At 45.8% G+C, this 13,544-nt stretch overlaps 2 non-coding genes across 2 annotated transcripts; both read left to right on the top strand.

The window, feature by feature from the left end:
* Positions 1–441: 441 nt before the first annotated feature.
* On the top strand, positions 442–514 carry TRNAL-UAA (transfer RNA leucine (anticodon UAA)). The gene has a single exon. It is a non-coding gene; the product is annotated as a tRNA-Leu (tRNA).
* A 1,673-nt stretch (positions 515–2,187) lies between these two features.
* On the top strand, positions 2,188–2,260 carry TRNAF-GAA (transfer RNA phenylalanine (anticodon GAA)). The gene has a single exon. It is a non-coding gene; the product is annotated as a tRNA-Phe (tRNA).
* Positions 2,261–13,544: the final 11,284 nt, after the last annotated feature.

Below are 13,544 nucleotides of genomic sequence, written 5' to 3'. Positions count from 1 at the left end.
GAAATAAATTGAGGCAGGCCAAGCAGGATTCCTGTGAAAAAGTTCTTTAATTTGCCTCAAAATAGGAGCTCACAACCAGCATGACATGAGCACAGGTAACAAGGAGAAAACTGGACAACCGATGTCACACTTACATTTTCAAAACCGGTTGTGCCATTCAAAATACAACATGTTGCCTGCACACGAGCCATCAGCTTCAACAACCAGGAAACAAACTGAAACTCACGAGATTCTCATCAGAGACAACACACGCTATTGAAAATAAACAGAACGTGCTGCTGCAGAGAACCTAATGATGTAAGCATGCAGCAGACGTCACAGCAGGAGCAGAGCTCATGCTGTGACAGCTGAACTACAACAACAGTAACACCTATACAACACCAGTGCTTCACATACAGCTATGAAACTTGTGAGAAAGACTTGTGTGACGGGTATATAGTCACCAGGATGGCCGAGTGGTTAAGGCGTTGGACTTAAGATCCAATGGACGTGGGTTCGAGCCCCACTTCTGGTAGAGATTTTATTCTTAGCCAAATCTTGCTTCTAAATCATCACGTTGTTACTGAATATCCGCTGTGTCTACAAAAAACCCAAGTGTAGCATTCTTTTATCTGAAATAGATATAATCTCGTTATGTTTTTTCAAGTGAGGAAATCATAGTGCAGCGCCCCCTGGTGTTTGTGAGTGACGAGCACCTGTGAGATCACGTTTCTTTGTAGAACTTGAAAAACATAAATCGGTGACTCTGGAAAGAGCCACATTTTCCGTATCCGGTTCCAGGTTGGACTGAGAGGTAACATGCACGAGCGCACCGGAAGCTTTTATTGGGGGTCTTACAAGGCTGACCCCGGGAGCTGCAGTCATGATTTGTGACAAGAGTGAGTTTGTCAGCAGTCACCTTTACTTCTCTGAAGCTGCACTGACAGCCAGAGCCCAGCTTCATGCAGCAGCTCACTATGAACTGGTAGAAAGAACAAACCTAACAAGGGTTGTAGCTCACGCCTTAAAGGTATTACAGACTGGAAATGTTAAATTAAAACAGCACCCATCAAGCATTCTTTGAAAAAAATCATAAGTAAAACATTATGTCACAGGTGAAAAAGTCTGAAATCACATGAATGTGGAAAGATCACACTCTGGAGATAGCGCTGGCCGCAGAGTACCACTGTCAGTACCACTGAGGGGGGTCTCCAGCATCTGCAGCCCCCTCTGTAATCCCATAGTGCCCCAAGGGCGCTAAAAAGGAGCTCACGCGCCTGTTGCGCCTCCGGCTGTATCTGTAATACAGGCCATGGTGGGAGAGTTTAATACCTGGGAGAATTACTTGCACGGATTCAAGGTGAATACTTACCGTTCCAGCCATGATCTGAGGAAATCTGTGTAAAAGTAACAGTGGTGGAACTCAAACCCACGACCCTTCAATGTCTCCAAAGCTCCCTATAAGTCCAACGAGTTATCCACAGGGCCACGGGGCCGCAGGATGTCTGTGGTTTGCTGGTGTCTGGCATCGGTGACAAGGGCACCACTGCCGGGTGTATTTGTTATTATTTTATAAAGATTATTCGCGGTTCAATGACTGTCTCCTGGGGCGTCAGTTATTCCACTCACTCATATTTCCGCCCCACTGAAGACTTTTTCCAATGATTCTCCTAAGCGGGGTCTGGAGCTGCGCGTTATGTTATCGTTATTATCCGTCTGACGCGAAAACGCATTTATTATCAATCCCCCCCCCCCCCGCTCTCACCCCCGCGGGGGTCACGGAGAAGGAAGCTGCGGAGTGTCTCATCAGAGACCGCTGCTCTCTCTCTCTCTATCTCTCTCTCTCTCTCTCTATCTCTCTCGTCCGCTTTCCTCTGCTCTTTCTCTTTCTGTGCTGCTCTCTCTGTCTCTTTCCTTTCTGTTTCTGTGTTGCGCTCTCTCTCCTGCAATTTCTCGTCTCTCTCATGTAATTTGGGCGGAAAAGGAGTCTTTGTGTAGCCGCTTCAGGTGCCAGGTGCTGGTACAGAGCGCTGCATCCGGCGCTGGTTGATCCTGGGCAGACCCGGAGCCCCCTTAATAACCGCAATGAAAAGGATTTAACAGCGATTTACAGGGGAGCAGATCACCCCTCAGTGACACCTCACAGAATACATCACATCACTCATTGCTTAGTGCTACAAGGGCTGCATCTATAGTGTTATCCCATCTGCCGAAATAGCTCAGTTGGGAGAGCGTTAGACTGAAGATCTAAAGGTCCCTGGTTCGATCCCGGGTTTCGGCAGCAGGGACACTTTTGTGACTTTTTTGGTATTTATATATAATTTCCTCCACACTTCCCTCATTTATTTCCCCTCTGGTTTTGCATCGTCCCTCCTGCCCCTCCCTCTCCGCTTCCAAACCATCATTCTTCTTATTCCACCCCCTGTCGCTTGTCCACCCTCCTTCCTCACCTCATCCCTTCCTCATCCCCCCTGCGGACTCCTCCTCTTCGTCAGTGTCTTTAATGCTCAGAACAGTTTCTGTTTTCAGTGTAACCTGCGCGTTCACCGATCTGAGGTTTTAATGCATTTTTAGAGACGGGAACAGGTGCTGCGGCTGCCGAGGAAACTCGTCATCTAAAACCATCTGAGGTCTCGGGCGTGAGAGAGACATTCCCTCCATCTAACTTCCACCATCAGACCCTCTGTCCATGTGCTGTGCGCGGCGCTTGTCACAGCGGAGCCGGGATTCTGAGTCTAGAAATAAGAGCGGTTGTCCATCTCTGCGGAGCTCAGTGCACAGCAGCCCTCTCCCTCGGTGCGGGGGTTCAGTTTAAAGTCATGTAATCACTTTTAACCTGTCTCTGCTTCTAACACCCTATCAGACTCTCCCCTCACCCTCTCATCTCCCTCACCCCTGTCACAGTCAACAACCTCCCACCCGGCAACTTGTCAGCACTGACAGAGCTGTGAGTGATTCCATTTTTAAAGCGCTTTCATCATTTTTCGATATGCCACAGGTCCTGCTTCTAACACACCATGAGGCCCTTTCTTTACCCTCCCATCTCCCTCTCACCCCCTCCCGCCACACATCACCCCCCAAACAATAACTTGTCAGCACTGACATAGCTGTGAGTGATTCCATTTTTAAAGCGTTTCATCATTTTTCCATATGCCACAGGTCCTGCTTCTAACACACCATGAGGCCCTTTCTTTACCCTCCCATCTCCCTCTCACTCCCTCCCGCCACACATCACCCCCCAAACAATAACTTGTCAGCAGTGGCAGAGCTGTGAGTGACTCAGGGATCTGGTGGGGGGAGGCTTTGGGGGGTTGAGATGTGGGGGTTCAGAGCCCAGTCACCGCTGTGTCCCCCGCTGCCTCACTGAATTCACCAGAGGGGGCGTCTCATTCCTTTACACCCAGGGCGCTATCCTAGTGACCAGGTAAAGGTCCCTTAGTAACAGGTCCCGGGCAGCAGTGACAGCAACTCCAGGGGGCACAGGCGGAGCCCAGTAGCCTCTGCCGTGTGGTCTCAAGGAACAGACAATGGGGCCTTATACACAAGCCCCGGGTGCCCCCGAAGCGTCCCTTCTTGTGATGCGCTCGTGGCGCAGACTGTAGACCCATACCTACGAGGCAACGTGAGGCCACGTTGCATGGCTTTTCATGACCTCATAGATATGGAGTAAGGCAAGGCACGCAAGTCGCTGCGTTGCCTTATTCTGCATCTGGAGGCCGGTCCATGGGTGTTGCGTTGGGTTTTCTCATGCAACACACATGGGTTTTGACACGTTCTCAGATTTACAAGGACTTGTAAACATGGGAATGCGTCAAAACCGTATGCCTCCCAGGGAAGGCGTAACAAGACAAAATATCTTTATTTCTCCTCGTTTTTTCCTCTTTCTATTTGCGCTGCACTCTGCTCAATGGACTGTTTTTGTGCAGGAAGAGTCCTTTTCACAACGCAGACACCCATGCATCATGGTGAGTGGGTGCCTGCGATAGCACTATGCAGCCAAAAGGGTGCCAGCGCAGGGGGACACCACAGAAATGCACAGTATTTCGTAAATTAAGTGCATGTCTGCCATTCCCCTGTGGCTCAGGGAAGCACAGCACGGTTACTCCCTGCGCTGCCCTGCGCTACGGGGCTTGTACATATGCCCCAAAGTTTATAGAAAATAGTATGCTGTTGTGATGTTACACTTAGAAAAACAGCTGGAGGGTGTCCTGAAGTAGAACAAACCCCATGAGGGAGTGGGGTTGCTCTAGGTGTCTGCCAGTACTTATTAAAAGGGTAATGTTTGCGTCAGGTCTGGTCATACTGAATACAGAAATGTCTCTCAGTATCCTCAGGGTAGGGGCTGTTTTTATATCTTGGCCCCCTGCCCTGAGGGAACACACACAGCTTTCTGCCACCAAATACCAAGGCTGGTCTTCTAAAAACACCTTCTGCCTCTTTAAATAACTGACAGGCACTCCCTGCCACTTTATCTCCCCCTGACATGCATTTCATCCATCAATTTTTGTATGCTTTTAGAAAGTTAGTATTTTCTTCTCCTAATCATTTGGTACCTGCACCCTGCTTCCTGGGTCACAGGACTAGGTGTAGTTGGCATTTAGTCTTCGTTTATCCCTTCCATACAGCCACATCAAAAGAGGACTGGGTGTTGGCAGGATGGACCATGCTGACAGGAAGAGCGGTGCAGTTGAGCAGATCACCACTTGCACTTAAAATGTACTTCCTCAGCACAAGCACAAAGAACTCACACTAGCCGTTTGTGACCCCAGACATCCTGGGACAAGAGTAAAGAGTCAGGAAATTCCAGACACTTCTGTGGGGAGACACTCCAGAAGTTTTTTCCTACTTCAAAGCTGGCACGAGGTATAAAAGTAGGACCCTCAAATCAACTCTTCAGTTCACTTCTGGACGTGGGAGGACTCTCAGAGAACTGCTGTGCTGCCTGTGGATGGCTGTGTACTTCAGAGAACTGCCCTCTTACACCAAGAGAACTGCCCTGCTGCCTGAAGTATTCGCCGTGCGCTCCGAGGACTGTCCTGCTTCTTGAGATCTACTCTTCTGCTTGAACCCAGGGCTATCAAAGTGACTCTAAGGCCTAGTTGGCTGACCTCCTGATCTGAACCCCAGGGACATGAAAGGCTGTAACCATCTTGAACTTGCACCAGGAACCAGCCTGAGTAAGTCCCAACCCTCCAAGTGGTGCCCCCTCAGTCCTGGGGCCTTGGAAGTGGTGCTAAACGTGCCCAGATAGCCCAAATCCAAGACCTGGGACGTAAAAAACTTTTCTGCCAAAACGTGCTATAAGAACCGAGAGGAAACCGGAACCAATCTGTCCATGAGCCCTCCCAAGGTGCATTGCCAGTCACCTTGACTTCATAGTAGCACCCACTGAGTTCCTTTCTGCAGCAGCACATCCTGTTCAGTGGCTTCTCTCTGGAAGGGTATTCTACCTCCCGGAGCCCTCGTAGGACACAGCCTGCATCTTCATCCCGCTAGACATTTATGACTTCCGTACAAGAGAATAAGTCAGAACATAGGAACCTTCACTGCAACCTCCTCCATACACTCCCCGACAATGATACCTCATCCTCGGACAACACCGGCTGCCTTGTCCAGCTGAACTTTACCTCCTCAGACATTTTCTGAAATTTCTTCTAAGTACAAAGGTAAGCGGAGACCGGGCCCAATCCACTTTGTGTATTTGAACCGTGCTCCATTGCGATCAGCAATAACTTTCAACTTAGCCCCGATCTTGTGCGACTAAATGTTAGCTGTTGATCTCTTACGTGCTATTTTTCACTTGAAACTTTAAAAAATCATAACTGATTCTACTGATTGGATTTTTGTCATTTTGCTGTCAAATGATTTATTAAAAGTTTGTTTTTCTAAACTGGTGTGGGATTTTTCTGGTGACATGTTTTCACATTATTACTGTTCACGTGCTGCACAAATATTTTACTAATTGCCTCTAAGTTAAGCCTGATTGCCTTTTTTGCCAAGCTACCAGAGGGTCAATCCCAGGTTAATATAGTGTCTGTTTTGGGGCTCACTCTGACAAGGATTGTAGCTGTTGGTAGAGTAGAATTTCACCCCCTCAACCAACAACCCAATTTCTCATAGGATACAAGCCTTTTTTTAATTTTAATTTTGTCTGCAATAAGAGCTATCAAAGCGAAACTGGCACTAGAGTCTCTTCAGCTCTGCACCCTTTATGATGACAGCTGTGGGTAACAGAAGTGCATGGTGGCACTGTGCTGTCCCTGCTCTTCCGGTGCTGGGGTAAGGTTGTTACTCTGTAAGTGCTTCTGCATCCCAGTGGGTGGCATGTCATGGACCCAAACACTGCGTGCAGTGACTGCTTATCACATGCCGGCTTTAGGGCGAGCTTGGCAGCGTGCAGCGCTGTCTGCAAGACGTGTTGTATTCAATAAGGGCTTTTAATCATGCACAGTCTCGCCTTTTGTTCTTTGTTGTGTTTGTCTTAAATGCTTCACTTTCATTGGTGCATTGTGCTAAATGTCCCTCCTTTGCGTGCTAAGTTCCCATCCAGGGAGCATTCACTAAGAGAACATTATTTTGGCCATCACACTACGTCAGGCTTCCTCCTGTTCCAGCATGTGATGGCCCCTCCTCCTGGTTTTAGTTTTTCCTTTATTCCGAGCCGCAATCCTTTCTCATCTTGGCTCGATGCCGTGCTTTATGTTTGAAGGTATGTGGTTTTTTTTTAACAGTTGAGCCCTGTTTTTAGGTGTCACTAAGACAATCCTAAAAGGAAGGCCATGTTGCAGAGGTACATTTTCATTAACAGCTATGCTAAGACTGTATTATCTCCCAAAACTATTTTTTGAATTTTACTCCAGCAGAGATGTTCCTTTTAAGAAATTGTTGTGCACAAAATTTTGTTTTGAATAGAGAACTATATGCAGCATATTTTCCAATCTAAACCACCCCTCAAGATCACATTTGTTTATTGGGGACGTGGCACAAGCGTGAGCTCAATAAATATTCATTTTATGTGAAATGTGTATAAATCGTGCCGTCCACAGTGATTTTGTTTGGTCTAGCGTTCTTACGCGTTGTTGTTCACTCGCATTTCCTGTTTCTACAATATTATTTTTCTCAGATTCATTTATTTTTCTAGGCCACTTTTCGAAAGCACATATACATCCATTTCCGGGCTAGTCTCGTCCTCTTTGGTCCGCTGTTGCTGGCAAAATGGTGAGGGTTTATGGGTTTCCACTAAACCAGTGTTTATAGTATCCACGTTCATCCTTCTCTGTAACTGTGCCTGCCACTTTAAGTCCCACAGCATGTTCTTTAGAGCCCCTGTTCTCTTTTAAGGTTGCTACTATGATGGCTTCAGTGGAAGTAGCGGCTGTCTGATTTGGAAGTAACACAATTGTGCTCTCTCCCTGAGCTGGAATTGTCAGATCCCTGCTTCTGTGTTTATGACAGAACTCTTTCTGAATAGCATGAAGCAATGGTTCCCAACCCTTTGACATCTGTGGACCCCCACTTTATGATTACTGGAACCGGGGGACTCCCCATTGATCCATTATTGGAATCCGGGGATGCCCTACTGAGTCATTACTGAAAGCTGGAGACCTAATCTGTTAATATTATTTAATTTTCTAAGCAGTCGCGGACCCTCTGACGAGGCTTCGGCGACCCCCAGGGGACCCTGGACCACAGATTGGGAAGCACTGGCATGGAGTACTCTTTATAGGCAGGCGAATAAAAAGAAGGCTCTGGCAGTAGGTTTGGAATTATCGCTTATTTGAAGCACGCTCCAAAAATGAGTATTTAAAGGGTTTTGGTCATATTTTATTTTGCTGCTGGGTGTTTTGAGCTTAGCATTTTAGTGTGTTGCAGGCCTGAAGTCTTCACAAGTATTTTCGCAGTAGCAGGGATATCAAATCATCATCATTCACTATAAAATCAGGTTGCTCCCGATATCTGATGTCCTGGGCGTGATTGTGAAATACGTTAATAGTGCGGTGGTGAGGTCAGTCTTTAATAGGAATGCTGCTATCTTTTTTAGTGTAGAGCGCAAAGCGCTCCCCCTGCTGTAATCTCTCTTTGGGCTTCTAACCGTGCCCATGTTATGTCAGCCACTTTCATTGGTTCGTGGGCTTACCTTTTAAAATCCACTTGCTTTCATTAGCGGAAGGAATGCATATGTCATGCCTTTTCCGGTGTTTAGCCCTCCTCGAGTGCACCGACCAACTACTGAAAACATTCGAGGCTCCATGTTTTCCATATGGTTTCTGAACTTCTTTTTCTCTTTATTTCGCAGCACGGTCGTGCTGGGTTATACACAGCCTGATCGTGCTTGTTTTTTTTTCCCTTCCAATTAATGTGGCATGAAAAGTCTGGTTGGGAGTTTCCAACGCTAATAGCTCTAACTTGATGAAACGCGAGATCTGTTGCTTTGTAAATGCTTGTTTTTACATGTAGTTTGGCCACGTCACTAATTGTCTGATTAAGTTTACTGTGTTTGCTTTGCTAAGCAATTTTTTTTTTTTTTAACTTAAACTGAAGCATATATGTGAGACTGATTGTGCCAGTGGTATAATTAAAGCATTATCCACTCCAAACTAAAACTCATGGTAACAGACATTGTCATTTACAACGACAATAGCCATAACCTTAAGCAGGCGTTTGCTTGAGTTAGAGCTATTAGTGTTGTAAATTCTAAACAGGACTTTTCTTGCCACATAAATTGAAAATGAAAAGTAAAACAGTTGACATAAGCAAGCCGATTCAAAGTGCCACGGCTGCCATGAGCATGACTGCAAAGGAGAGACACAAAAGGAAAAAGACGTTTGCTTGCAGTCAAACGTATTGGCAAATGTGCAATTATCCATGTAACAGGGTCAATGGCCAAGACGGTAACAAAACTGCCCCAAGGTGGGACAAACTTAAAGCATTTATCAATGATAACAAAGGATTTTTGAAAGGCAAGACCATGAATGAGTGATATTGATGGGCATGCGGTGGGCGTGGTTAAAAGCCCACAGATAGATTACAACACGTCAGAGCACTTGCACGCTCGACCTAAAAATGCAAGACCTAATGCATTGAAAATTCTTATTTCATTAGCCTGCACTGTGTTTCTAAGACCAGGCTGGTAAAAACAATGTGAAAAGCAGTGATATCTGATATTTCTTCCATTTCAAAACATGCACTTAAAATGCCAAACGCATGAAAAAATCAAGTTAAAAAGTGTTTAAATGCTGTCTAAATATTTTTAAAATTATTAGTATAGGAAAAAAATGTATAATTTTCATTTTACACAAGACTCCTGACAATTTCATACAATTTGTTTCACCTACCAGAAACAAATGGGTGCTAGATCTCTTTCTCTCTCTCGCTCTCTCTCTCTCTCTCTCTCTCTCTCTCTCTCTCTCTCTCCATATATATATATATATATATATATATGTACATATACATATAGATATATATACACACACAAAAGAGAAGAGAGCACTCTGGGTAGTTCCCGGTTTAGGTGGAGCTCAGCTAAACCTCTCTGAAGAGTTATAGTGCTAGCGAAACACATGTCAGGGGTTGCTTTTGCACATTCCAGGTTGGATGGAATAGTTTTTTACCAATTCAAAGCTGTAATACTGTGACTGGAGTGGTGAAAGACTTTTGTCATTTACAGCTCGGCAAGGATGGCACTGTGCTAATCCTATGCTTAAAGACTTTGCTGTATCAATGGCAAAAGATTTTGTCATTTGCTAGCTCGGCATGGATGGCACTGTGCTAATCCCATGCTTAAAAAACTTTGCTACAAAAACAGACATTTGAGGTGAGCAAACGTAGAGTGTCGCTGGTGTTGTAGGGTGCTCCATACTGGAGCAGCTCTCCACCTAAATCTCTTCTCTTTTGTATAATTTATGCATCACTCTAAACCTGAAAGGGTTTTGTTTTGATATATATTATATATATATTCAACAGTAATAGTTATACTATTACTCGTGCACTAAGGTAACAATAACTCGCATCCCCGACATTCACAATTTTCGCATCAATGATTTTATTGCAAATGCTGCAGTTATATTATGAATGATGTCATAAAAGAGGTAATTACTGATGTAATATGCAGGGTAATTAGCAGTGCATGGCAAGGGTGTGAGTTATAGTTGCCTTATGGCACGAGTTATAGCTTCTTGAGATAAGTATAATTAAACTGTTGAATTACTATGGTTTTCTGCATGTAAAATCTGAACCTAACTACATTGTTGTAGGAAAGTACCATCTTTCTTGGCATGTTACCCCCAATTTTACATGTATGTCAGTATGTTTTTGCCTGCCTCACTGGGATCCTGCTAGCCAGGACCCCAGTGCTCATAGTCTGTGGCCTAAATGTGTATGCCTGTGTAGTGCCTAACTGTGTCACTGAGGATATGCTAATCAGAACCTCAGTGCTCATGCTCTCTCTGTCTGTAAATTTGTCACTATAGACTAGTGACTACATTTACCAATTTCAATTGGCATACTGGACCCCCCCCTTATAAGTCCTTAGTATAGGGTACCTAGGTACCCAGGGCATTGGGGTTCCAGGAGCTCCATATGGGCTGCAGCATTTCTTTTGCCACCCATAGGGAGCTCAGACAAACCTTTACACAGGACTGCCATTGCAGCCTGAGTGAAATAACGTGCACATTATTTCACAGCCATTTTCCCTGCACTTAAGTAACTTATAAGTCACCTATATGTCTAACCTTCACTTGCAGAAGGTTAGGTGCAAAGTTACTAAGTGTGAGGGCACCCTTGCACTAGCAAAGGTGCCCCCACATAGTTCAGGGCCAATTTCCCCAGACTTTGTGATTGCGGGTACACCATTACACGTGTGCACTACATATAGGTCAATACCTATATGTAGCTTCACAGTGGTAACTCCGAATATGGTCATGTAACATGTCTAAGATAATGGAATTGTCCCTCCATTCCAAATCTGGTATTGGGGAGCCAATTCCATGCACACTGGGGGATCCACTATGGACCCCCAGTACAGCCAAGCCAGCTATCTGGGGTTTTCTCTGCAGCTACAGTTGCTGCCACCCCACAGACAGGGTTCTGTCCTCCTGGGGTCTGGGCAGCCCAGTCCCAGGAATGCAGAACAAAGCATGTCCTTTGGGAACAGGGTGTTACACCCTCTCCCTTTGGAAATAGGTGTGAAAGGCTGGGGAGGGATAGCCTCTCCCAGCCTCATGAAATGCTTTGAAGGGCACAGATTGTGCCCTCCTTGCATAAGCCAGTCTGCACCGGTTTAGGGAACCCCCAGTCCCTGCTCTGGCGCGAAACTGGGCAAAGGAAAGGGGAGTGACCACTCCTCTGTCCATCACCACCCTAGGGGTGGTACCCAGAGATCCTCCAGTGTGTCTCAGACCTCTGCCATCTTGTTTTCAGAGGTGTGGGGGCACTCGGGAGGCCACTGAGTCACCAGTGACAGCAGGTGACTCCAGAGACCCCTCCTGATAGCGCATACCTGACTAGGTGGCCAATCCTCCTCTGAGGGCTATTTAGGGTCTCTTCAGTGGGCTTTTCCTCAGATTACGACTTGCAAGAATTCATCAGGGTTCCACTGCACTTCTACCTTTGACTTCTGCCAAGGATCGACCGCTGACTGCTCCAGGATGCCTGCAAAACTGCAGTAAAGTAGCCAAAAGATACCAGCGACATTGTAGCGCCTAATCCTGCCGGCTTTCTCGACTGTTTACTGGTGGTGCATGCTCTGGGGGCTGTCTGCCTTCCCCCTGCACTGGAAGCCACAAAGAAATCTCCTGTGGGTCAACGGAATCTTCCCCCTGCTCCAGCAGGCACCAAACTTCAGCTTCACTGGTACTCTGGGTCCCCTCTTATCCTGACGAGCGTGGCCCCTGGAACACAGGTGGTGGACCCAAGTGATCCAGACTGTCCAGTGGTCCACCTGTCTGAATTTGGAGGAGGTAAGTCCTTGCCTCCCCTCCGAAGACAGTAATCCTGTGCACTGTGTGATTTGCAGTTACAAGGGCTTCTGTGCTCATTTCCAAGAAATCCTGCATGCACAGCTGAGCCTAGGTCCCCAGAAGTCTGTCCTGTGATGCTCAGCTCCCTGAGTTGACCTCCAGTGTCGTGGGACCTCTCTTTGCAGTGTTGAGATGACCACCATGTTCAGACTTCTTGTACCCGTATTCAAGAACTTCTGTGGGTGCTTCCTTTCTGTCCATGAGCTCTTCACATTGGTGAGGGCTCCCTCTGTCTCCTCTCCCAAGTGGCGACATCCTGGTCCTTCCTGGGCCCGGGCAGCACCCTTTTTCTCCAACTGCAACTCTTGCAGGTAGCAAGGCTTGTTTGTGGTATTTTGCCAAGGAAACAACTCTGCATTCTCCAGCACACCATGGAACATCTTCTGCATGAAGAAGAACTTCCTACCTCCTTTCGTTGTTGCAAAACCTGCAGCTTCTTCCAACCGGAGGCAGCGATTTTGCACCTTCATCCTGGGTTTAGTGGGCTCCTGCCCCCTGGACACTTTAGCGACTCTTGTACTTGGTCCCCTTCCTTTGCAGGTCTTCAGAATCAGGAATCTGTCTTCAGTGCTGTGCAGTCTGTTGTGGTCCTCGCAAAATCCTTTATCACTACTTTAGTGTGTTCTTGGGGTAATAGAAGTACTTTACTTCTACTTTCCAGGGCCTTGGGGTGGGGTCTCCTTTACACCCTTGGTGTTTTCTCACACTCCCAGTGACCCTCTGCACACTACACTTGCCTAGGGGTGCATTTGTGGTTCGCATTCCACTTTCTTAGTATATGGTTTGTGTTGCCCCTAGGCCTATTGCATCCTATGGTATTTTACAGTGTTTGTACTACTTTCTGACAGTTTTACTTACCTGATTTGTTTAGTTGTGTTTATTTTGCGTATGTTACTTACCTCCTAAGGGAGTATATCCTCTGAGATATTTTTGGCACATTGTCATTAAAATAAAGTACCTTTATTTTTAGTAACTATGAGTATTGTCTTTCTTATGATATAGTACCTTCATATTTAACTGTATTACTGGTTGATTTTTTAATTCGTTTATGCTTTATGCTTTGTAAATAAGTATGCTTTGGACCAGAAGTGGGAAGCTTCATATTTTACTGTATTGCTGGTTGATCATTGATTTTTTTTTGCTTTCAGCTTACCCTCCCCTTTTCTTATGTAATTTAAGATTTTTAAATTGTTTTCTGCTTTGATGGTTATGCTGACCGAATGAAGCTTGTGTTTAATAATAATAGTACCTATATGATATAAGTGGTATTGCATGAGCTTTGCATGTCTCCTAGTTCAGCCTTGGCTGCTCTGCTATAGCTACCTCTATCAGCCTAAGGTGCTATAACACTACTACACTCTACTAATAAGGGATAACTGGACCTGGTATAAGGTGTAAGTACTCTTGGTACCCACTACAAGCCAGGCCAGCCTCCTACAATTGTCCCTCTAACCTTTGCTTTTTTAGTGAATTTTGAATGTTTTTTTAATTCTATTTCCTAACTGTCACGTCCCTGTAACCTTTCTGTTTGCACTGAATTCCTGTTTT

Source organism: Pleurodeles waltl, unplaced genomic scaffold (assembly GCF_031143425.1).
Source record: "Pleurodeles waltl isolate 20211129_DDA unplaced genomic scaffold, aPleWal1.hap1.20221129 scaffold_70, whole genome shotgun sequence".
Taxonomy (NCBI): Eukaryota; Metazoa; Chordata; class Amphibia; order Caudata; family Salamandridae; genus Pleurodeles; species Pleurodeles waltl.
This window is presented reverse-complemented; position numbering and strand designations above follow the sequence as displayed.